Source organism: Spermophilus citellus (genome assembly GCF_964194105.1).
Source record: "Spermophilus citellus genome assembly, chromosome: 5".
In the NCBI taxonomy this organism is placed as follows: Eukaryota; Metazoa; Chordata; class Mammalia; order Rodentia; family Sciuridae; genus Spermophilus; species Spermophilus citellus.
Window position 1 is genome coordinate 97,389,796 of NC_138186.1, and position 10,923 is coordinate 97,400,718.

The following is a 10,923-nucleotide window of genomic DNA, read 5'->3' on the forward strand; positions in this document are numbered from 1 at the left end:
GCGCGCGGCGCCCGCGGCTCCAAACTTTGCTGGCGCGGGGTACCCGCCGTGACACTGGCCTCGAGGCCAAAGGGACTAGCCTTTCCCTCTGGCGTCACCTACTTCTCCTCTTCCTCCCCCTCCTCGTCGCTCCTTCGTTGCCACAGCGCTCCCGGGGGACCCCGCGGCCATGACCCCTCTCTCTTCCCGGATACCCTTACACCCTGGCCGAGCCAAAAAGGGGGTCGTGCCTGAGCCGCCCCCGACCTCTGGGCCATTAATCACGCGCGCCCGGGCTGCGCGCAGCACCAACACCTTGCGCCGAGGTCACGTCTGGGGCAGCGGGTTTAGCCACAAGGGGAAAAGGAGCAGGAGGGGAGAAGCCGAGGCACGCCGAACCCGGGGGTGCGGCCTCGGGCCCCTCTTCCTCTACCTTAGGCCGCCCCCGCGGCGGGCCACAGCGAGCCGGGCCCGGGGATAAGCCAAGCCTTGGGGCCGCGCTGCACAGCCCCCGAGCCGTTTGCTACCTGGCTGCGGCTGCGGGGCCACCTGTCCTCCGCCCCCGGAACACCGCCTGGCTTCGCGCTGGGCGCTTTCTGCAGCCCCCGCCGCCCCCGCCCAGCGCGACCACTCCGGCGTGCCCCACCCGCCAGTCCCCGGCTGCAAACAGTTGGGCTCCGTAGGCGGCTGGCTCCGCGCCTCCCTGCCCGGTGCGCCCCCTCCCCAGCCACCCGGGGCCCCACTCCTCGCACCTTCTTGCTGGAGGAGGACGCACCCCTCCAGGGCCTGGCAGGGGAGCCTCTCGGGGTTCGGGGGTGGCCGTCACGGGCGCCTGGGGATCCGCGGTGCGCCCGGCGGCCGCGGCAGAAATTAGGGGACATGCTCGTTAATTGGTTCCACTATCAGCAGCCGTCTGCCTCCCGTGTGCACGGATCAAACCTTAATTGGTCTTTACATTTATCATGGTGAATTGCGAACCTACAAACAAACCCCAGCCGCGGCTTCAGCCGAGATCGGCGCTTCTCCTCCCCCTTCCCGGGTCTCGGACAGGGTTGTGGCGGCAGCGGCCGTGCTTATTTAGATATCTTGATCTCTCGAACTGCGCGGTTTCCACCTGATGGAGCCACTTCACTTCGGCCCCAGGGGCCCTGCCAAGGGCAGTTGGTTCGGTTTCCTGTTCTCCTATTCGCGGCGCGTTCATCTTATGACATCTTGCAAAGAAGTCTAGCCCAGAGGGCATCCCTCACCGCACTCTTAAAAAAGAGCGACCTCCACTGTCCTACCCCAACCCAGAGTCCAACAGCAATGATAACATGTCTGGGCCCATATCTTGGACTACGTGACAAGAATCGAGCCTCTCAAGGAAAGAAGGAACATTGGTGGACAGGAAGCAGCAGACTGGGTGGTTCAAGGACTTAGAGGAGGGAAGGCTGAAATCGCTTTGGAAACAACAGGCCAAGGCTAGAAAGGCTTTTTTTTTTTTTTTTTTTTTTTTTTTTTTTTTGCACAGCGCTAGTTCTGTCTCTGAAAATCCCCCTGGATTGCTTTAGGTTAGAAAACGTATTTCCCATGTGCCTTTTGGAGAACTGTCCATTTGTGAGAGTCCGTAGCTGAAAGATCAAGTTCTACTAAGTAGTTAGAAGGAATACCATTTACAAATAAAGATCTGAGGGACCCATCAATATGTAGACAAATGTTTGAGAGATGGGTGGATACGTGTGGAATTCCTGATGGACCTTAAACCTGCTGCTAATTTAGGGACAGACTCTACTCTGTCATCTCTAGCCCACCCCAGCACAGAGACAACTTTCTGGAGATTTAAATGGAGGGGAAGGAAGTATCAACATTATTTGACTTTTTTTTTTTCTTTTGGCAGTCATGGTTGTTTTTACCCTCACCTCAAACCCCTGGCAGAAGGAAACATTTGCGAATTTTTGTGACTTCCCAAGAGTCTTGACAAGAAATAACTGCAAAATCCCTCCACTGCTTGGCAGTACAGGTTCAAACAATGCTCTCGCTGTGACAGAGACATCTTTCAGTCTCAGAATAAGTTGGAGGTGCTGGGTTCCTCCAGCTTTCCAGTAACAGGATTTCACATGGATGCTGGATTTCCCACCCACACAGCTGGGCTGTGTATGCACTTGGGGAGGCACAGCTGTCTAACAGCACTTAGATAGACAACACTGACTGCCCTGGTAGTGCCCTTTAGGACATTCTCCCACAGTAATATACCCTCTTGCTGGTCAATATCATATGTGAAAGTGAGAACCATTTACAACCTGTGGAAGGTATTCCTTGGAAATCTCATATCTCAACTCATCCAACACCAACTTTTGCTTTTTAATAAAGAGGAACAATCTGATTATCATTCCTAGTAGAGACACTTTATAGCGACCAATAGTGAGGGCATCTTTTTCCCCACTGAATCCAAAGAAATTCCAAGCAGAAATCTTGGATCTGACTACCTGAAAGTCTGTTTGCTGATTGGCTGAAGTGACTGGTGGACTAAGTCAATCATTAATTGTCTGATCAAGGAGTGACTCTAGTAGCCATAACTATTTAGCTTGTTATTCTGTTGACAGAAATTGGAGGGAGACTGGAGTCTGACAGCTGGAGAATTGTACTGAGTTTCCATTTAGAGCTTAAGAATAATGCTCAGTAAAGGAGTCAAAATTTGGCTTGTGACCTGGCATTTTATCACCATAAATGAATGCTGTATTAAAAATGGGAGATTTAGGTTGTTTGGAAAATACTGTTCTGGTGGTCCTGCACGTATAGCTTTTGAATTTCACCTGTTCCAGGCTCATCAGATATTAAATTGATAGTTGAAGAACTTCTGTACTTTTTCCCTTGGAGCTGGGGGAGCTGGAAGAGGGGTAGGCAGCAGACAGCATGAAGGCAAGATGCTCTTTAGTACTGTGGACTTCACATTTTGCAAGTATCACCTTTCTATCAAAGGAAATGATTTATTTTCCACATGTGTCTGGCCATCTACAGTTACTTTTGAGAGAATCAGTAAGAATGACAAATGCAAGCTGTCAGCATCCCTACTGGGAACATTATGTTAAGGACACATAAATTTTACACAAAATGTTAAAATGGTCCTTGGTCACTAAAAACCTAGGCTGAATTTGAACCCATGACTTTGTGGGAAAAGACCCTGGCAGTCCCTTAACAGGCTTTATTAGTTCCTTCAGCGCTAGGCTGTCCGGATTTTCAGATCTTTATCCTTTTAAAATTAGAACCGGACTATGATGAGCCAATTACTGCCGTTCTGTGTAATTTAGGTTGTTCACTCAGTGAAATATAGAGAACGAGAGCACAGTTAAGACTGCATATTTCAACTTCAAAGAAAGATATCAATTCATGACTGCCAGTATGTTTGTAGTTATACTGGACAGAGAATGTTAGAGGAGCATCTGCCTCCGTGAGATAGCTGTTGATCCGAAAAGAGCCCTTTAAGGTTTCTTGTTTTACTTGTTATGGTGTCGTGCCTCTCTCCCACTCCCCAAAGGAGTGAGTAATGATCCCCTGGCTTAGGAACTGGTGAAGCAAAAAACATCATTCTCCTTTAGAGTTTTGGGGTTTTGGCCCAAGTTTGGCCCTCATGTTGAATTGGACATTTTCAATGGGATGCTCACACCATCGGGATGAAATGCTCACTGATGAATGACATTTTTGGAATGATATTTCAGCGACACGATTTCACTTTAATTCCAAGCATTGCTCTGGAGTTTCAACAGCTGTTATCAGCTCTCTTTTAAAACTATAAAGCATTTGTGTTTGCAGTGGTTGTGCCTTGCCCCATGGGAATTGGCTTCTTCATTCTTCATCTGAAGGGTAAGTGTCCCTGTGTCTGCATCTGCAGACCACCTGGGCTCTGTCAGCACAGCATGAGGTCTCAAATGCCCGCTCTGAGGATGCTCCACCAGTGACACAAGCAACCTACTAAATCTCCCATTCCACCCCTGCATGCTTGTTAAGAACTCCAAGCCGGTGATGAAAGAGGAGAGTCTTTTTCACTTCACTGTTAGAAATTAAACTTCATGAAGCTGTCTTCAAGTGGAGAAGCTGGTTGCCAGGATGGGAAATGAAGGAATGAGGTGAGAAAGGAAGGACAAGGCACTTCTTTGACCTTGGGGGACACTGTGTTATATTAGGCACAAAGAAAATCACTGCTGCTCCTCAGTGATCTTTCCATACAACTAAACACATGCTCATTAGGGCTTTTTTTTTTTTCTCTTTTTCTTCACCTTCTCACCTTCTTTCATTAAACCTCAATCTTTAACATCCCAGCTGAGCAGTGGCAGAGAAGGCTGAGAAATGACAGGAAGGCATTTTTCCTTTGTTCATATGTTTCATTTTGTTTTTCGTCACCAAGCAGAGGGTCAGTAATGAGGAGATGGATCATCCTTTCATTTCAAACCGTATGAGGAGTATGTTCTAACAGATAATAAACAAGCGCATGGTGCAAGTAATGAGGGTGAGAAAACAGGTTAACAAAGCTTTTGTTCCCCCTGGATTAAATTTATAAACTAGTCATCAACACTCCATAATTAAAAAGGCTAAAACATTGCATATCCAAATATTTCTTCTTATTCTTCTTCTTCTTCCCCTCCTCCTCCTCCTCCTCCTCCTCTTCTTCTTGTAAAAGATAGGGCAAGTTGCAGTAATATAATGTCAAAATACAGCAAGTAATAGAAAAATAGTACTAAAATATATGTATTTCTTAATAGTCACTTGGTTTCCTCATGAAAAATTCTCTTCCTAGTGTTCTTTATAGTTTGTTTCAACTTCTGGTAGAAACTTTGAAAAGAAAAAGAAATGATCATTCATCTTGAGCAATAAGAATTAAATGAAGTTATAGACATAAAACCCCCAGACTGGTGCCTCGTACTTAGGTTCTCAATAAATGATAGCTGTTTTTATTTCTCCTATGACTTCTGTTGTACTACAACTGAATCTTTATTAAAGATCTGGAGAAGATCACTGAATGGTTGAAGGCTCTTTCACTCTCAAACAGAGGGCAGGCAGTGGATTTGTAAACAGAGTACTTGCATTTTGAGGGTTTCTTATGGCTTAGCTGTGACTTCTTTGCTGTCTGTCCCATTCTAAACAGATGCTGTAGATTATCTGCTTTGCGCAGTGGTCTGGATGTACTGATACCTTGAGAAGCCCCCATTACCTACTCCCTGCAGTTCACTAGATTTTCCTTGAAATGCAGCTGCCAGTAAAAATGAGAATTGGCAAAAACCAATGGGGTGTATGATTGGTCTGTGGGTTCATTGCTTTGTCTATTGTAGCTGTTGTTAAAGAAGCAGCAACAACTCAGGCCTTAGTGAAGAATTGAAAGTAATAGGTAGTTTTCTAATTTTATGTTTAAAAAACTTGATTTAGACAGATACAGGTGAGATTGGGGAGCAGATCATCTGGGTATACAGCTTTTATTCCTCAGCTGTGCACTGATCACCCGGGCTCTAACTTATCATTTCTAGTCCTTTCTTTTCTATGCTGTGAGATGGGAATAACACTAATATCTCCTGCACAGCCTTTGAGAGGGTCTAATAAGAAAACAGAAGTGAAAGTTCATTGGAAAAAGCTTCAGGGAAAAAAAATTCAAATGAAAGGTTTCTTACCATTAATAATTTATTTGACTTAATGGTCCACTGATTTCTCAGTTGTATCAAATTACACAGAATATTTTAATTATTGTGCTAATTTGAAGAAAGAACAGTGAATATATTTTGAATCATAGGGCTGTGATGGCATTGACTTTGTATGAAAGGCCCAGAGAAGAAGATGTAGTGTGCTAATAACCAAGTGGAAGCCTCTTAAGCAAGAATACTGGATGTTTATAATGGATGATTATCTATATAGGGAAAGGAATTTCAGTTCCTGGCCTGATAATATGACTTTTTAAGCTGAGAAAATGATTGATTGCTATCATCTCAATGTTAGTGTCCCCTCAAAATTCATATTAAAACCCACTAACAGGTATTAAGAGGTAATGACTTTGGGGAAAATGATTAAATCATAATGGTTCTGCCCTCATGACTGTGACTTTTGCCCTCAAAAAAGAGGTCAAAGAGAGCTCCCTTGTCCCTTACATCATGTGAGAAAACAGCATTCACTCCTTCCATTACACCTTGCTCTGGACTTTCCAACCTCCACTACTGTGAGAAATAAATTCCAATTACTTGTAAATTACCTAGTCTAAGGTATTTTGTTACAGCCTCCTGAATGGACTAAGATACTAATCTGCCTCTCATTAGTGCAACTACATACTACAGACTGTTTCCCATTAGGGGTTATGTTTTCAACCCAATTGGACATAGTTTCCTTATATTAAAAAAAAACTAGAAAATATATGATATATTATCCTAGGAAATATTTTTCACAAAATTGATTGCTGAATGTTAAGGCTGCATAGCTCATATTTTTCCTACAGGAAGCATGGAGTAAAATAACAGCGGCTTCATCTCTGTGTTGTATGTGGTTCTCAGGCTTTGGAAAACCAGCCGTAAGCGTAGAAATCCCTTATGAGAAGTTAATTTAGGAGCTATTAATAATTTTCTAGATGTGATCTCATACAACTCAGCAAACACTGTGGAAAAAAATTGATGTGACAATTTTGTAATGTTAAAGTTATTAAAGAACATATAGGGGAGAATGAACCGTTGGTGAATGTCATTTTAAAAGATCTTCAGTTCTGAGTTTTTTATCATGGTCTGTTATGAGGAGAATCCTAATGTAAAGGCGATGCCTCTGGTGCTCTGAAATCTCTCCTCTGTCACATTCTAGAAGACTTCATTTTCCCTTTCTCCAGATCTTTTTCCCTCTAATAGCTGTTTTTTTGTTAATAAGAGCCCATGGGGGTGGGATGGTATAGAGATATAGTAAAGGAAAACAAACAGAAGAAGAAAAGAAACAGAACAAAAATAGGAAATAAGGAAGATTTTTTTCCAGAATATTTATGTCTCTTATCTTTCAGTACTAAAATTGAGAAACTTGAGATAATATATGAAATTCGTGACCTGACACTGTGCCCAATATGAGGTAATAATGGCTCTCAGCTTTCACAGGGCAGCCCCAAGTGTCTGGCTTTAAAGAATTCTTTGCATGTTTTGTGAGGGTAGGCCTTGGCTAATTCATTTCTACTCCTAAAAGTTCTCAGGGAAAAGGACTGGTGTAGGAATATCCCTAAAAGTCGGAGTCCACTGAGACAAAGACTGGATATTTAATTTTGCTTTTTTTTTAAATGATTTAAAGATAATATTACAGTGTCAACATGACAGCATTTAGTAACATGGATAATATGTTAGAGCTGGTGATAGGGTCACTGAATTGAGTCCAGTGTTCAAAACTCAAGTTGGTCCTTTCTTTTGAACCCTTTATCATTATTTTTGAGTAAAAGTAGCATTTAAAAACCTGTTTTAACAAACAGTGAACTATGCTTATTTTTGAAAAAAAAACAACATTGTGATAGGAAGTTTATGTCAAAGTCCCTATACCACACCCCATCTCATATCTTTTTACCCTGTAAATGAACATAATTAGATGAATAAATTCCTAGAAGTGGAATCTGAGGGTCAAATTTTCTGCATTTGAAATGTTGAAAGCAAATGCCAATTGTATACCAAACCTTTTTAAGTGGATACGATTGACTAATGTAAGCACATGGCTGGATTCAAGTGAAAACCTAACCTGGCTCCTCTAGGACATCATTGGGCTAGATTAAGCATAGTAGACCAGGGGCCAGTACCACTCCCTAAGGGCTTTGGAAATCGGTAGTAGAAGGAATATTCTATTTTTACTATGATTGGGAGGTTGAAATAAGAGACCAGGATATTAAACATGATGCTATGTGCAGTATAATTCCACACAATTAAAGATTATTCTGTGTCTCATATAATTTACAAATGTTTTGGTGGGCGTTCATGTTGTTGAAGAACTTGCTTATTATGCTAGACCCAGAGCCTAATTACATTTTGCATGTAGATCCAAAACTTATGTTTTTGTGTTCATGTGTGGTTTAATTTTATTTTTGACATGGCTTTAATATACACTGAATTTTCCATAAATACAACTGTCCTGTAAATTCAGGGATAAATATTTTTGAATAATTGCATCACTGTGGTTTTTAAGCACTCAACCAATATACCTTTTTATGTCTACATTTATAACTAGTGGACTCACTGTGATTCTATGTATAATTTGGCTGTGCCACCACTATGCTTAAAGTTACACATAATGATATAGGTAGTATATAAATTACTTTTCTTTTGGTTCATTTTAATTTTAGTTAGAGCATTACATCGATATTTTTTTAAAACATATGAAGTGAATTATATTACCTGTCAATTTTATTCCATTAGGATTATACTATCAAATATCTGTTATAGAAAGAGGAATTGCACGTGAAAGCATTAAAACACACTGTTCTAGAGAACCTTCATATTTCCCCATCCAGATGGGGGTTATGCTGTTTATGCTGGCTTGGGTGGCCCCTGGTTCTCTGAATCCTCTTGGCTTGCTCTCAAGATTCCCCTGCCTCCCATCCCCGACACCCACAGGTAACGAGTTATGCCAATTTTATACAGCAGCCTCAGAGAACACAGCCCAGACTAGTCAATTCTGTCCAGTGTCTTCTGAGAGAACAGGCAATTTGTGGATAGCAGTGCTTCTCTGTTCCTAGGAGAAAGCAAATTAGCCAACCTAGTGACCGTGAGGCACACTGAAGAAGAGTAAAAACAGGACACTTGCTTCTTCCTACACTACAAAAGGCACCAGTTGGTGCCTTTTGCAGTTTTAGGTATGCAAGGAGGGAGTGCAAGAGCAAGATGCATGCAGTTGACTATGCAATGTGCTAACGATAATCCCAGACTCCTGTATCTTCAGGGAATGCTTAACTATTGTGTTAAAATGCAGAACCAAAATATTTTTTAGTTGTACTTTATTTTTCAGTGCTCTTTTTTTCTTGTCAGATGATTTATTACTGTTTTCTGACTTTCATTTTACATAATGTGAAAATTTTTTTCTAAAATATTGACTCTGTGCAATATAACCACAAAACTCTGAAATTTAAAAAAGAATGAAGAACTCTGCAATCATCACTAAACTATCAGCTCCATCCCCCAGAATGCAAATCACATGAGTGCAGGTCTTCATTCTAGTCCCAGCACCCTGGAGAGCGCCTAATTTTTCTCAAAACTGATTGAATTAGTGAATTCAGACATCCTTTAAAGAACACCCTGACACCTTTGTTTAAGTTACGGAGAAGTGACAGAGGTTACTCTTTTTTCATCGTGCAACTGTGCTTAATTTTCAAAGGCTGGACACCTTTTTGTCCAAACTTATGTAACTAATCATGGGCAGCATCGTGGTAGAGTGGTGTTAATTGCCTTCTTTGTTCAATTCAATCTGCTGATCCATTCCAATCATCATGAATAACTGTGCTGTGCTGGGTCACCATTGGATAAGAATATTGCCCTGACTTATATATAATGATTATGATCTAGAAATTATTAATTACTCTTACGGTATTTCATTCTTAACACTGGTTTTGGTTTTGCTTTTTTTCTTTAGCAAAATCATATCTATTATTCTTATTTCTCTCTTAAAGCCAAGTGAAAAACCAAGTGTAGCTCCTGCTTAATGACACTGATAAGATTGTTTTTAGGGGCATGGTTCATCAAGCTGTGTCATCTTGCTGGAGATTAGTATGCCCTCGGGTGTGTCAGCAATTTCCTTTCAGCCTGGTACTTTTTGCAGTTTAGGGTATGGAAGGAGAGAGAAAGTAGCAGTAGACTGATGACTTGTCACTGTTCCCAGCCCTCTCTGTTTTCTCAAAGGCATGTGTTTGAAGGACTCTTCTCCATCCACAGAATATCCAATAAAAAGGTCCCAATTAAAAAGTTGACTATGCAATGTGCTAACGATAACCCCAGACTCCTGTTGTTGAGAGCCACAGCCAAAGAGGCCCCAGCAAACTTCCAGCTGCCAGCTGATGATTGGCTCACAGCAGCCCCAGCAACATCTAGCTGATTGGCTCCTCTGCAGTGATGTTCATTGGTCTGTTTCCCTGCCCTTCAGACTGCCAGCTGATGATTGGCTCACAGCGGCCCCAGCAACATCTAGCTGATTGGCTCCTCCACGGAGCTGCTCATTAGGGGACTTCTTTGGCTCCGCCCACGCGACCCAGCCAATCAGCCTCAAGAGCAGGAGGATTGTGGGAGGTGGTGAGGTTTGTGTGGGGGTGAGAGGCTTGGGGAAGCCGGTGGTGGCAGTTGGGCTCTGAGGGTTTTTTCCTGAGGAGCTGTTTTGTTTGGCGTTTGTAGTTCTAAAAATAAAGTTAGTTTCTTTTGACAAGTGACTCCTGAATTGTGCCCAGCCAGACTGCGGCATTTGGTGGCTCCCACAGGGAGCGACTGAGGGTAAGTAAACTGCTCGCCCCTGAGGGCAGGGCGAGAGGATGGGTAGCCATTCTAAGATTCCTCTTTTGTTTTGCTTCATTTTTGTTTTAAGTTGCCTGTCCCTGGAGATGAGTGAGACGGAAGAAAAACCGCTCACATCTGAGGAAAAACTATTTGCGTCTGAGGAACAGATAGGGAGAAAGGACGGATACACATTTCAGGAGGATAGAAAGGCTGATATAATGAATTATTGTTCCATTTTTATTGCATTCTGTCTCGGTTTTGTTTGGCGTTATCTTGTTGGGTTGTATTATAGTAGAAATACGGGATCAGCAATTAGTAAAAAACAAACCGAAAGACTGTTAAGTAAATTATTAGAGGAAGGAGGCTTCCCAGTAAAATCAAGAGCAGTCAGGGCATACGTTGATACAATACAACAATGTAGCCCATGGCTTTTTAAGGAGGAGTTGTTAGATATATCACAATGGAACCATCATGGTGAAGATTTAAAAAGAATAGAAAAGAACAACCC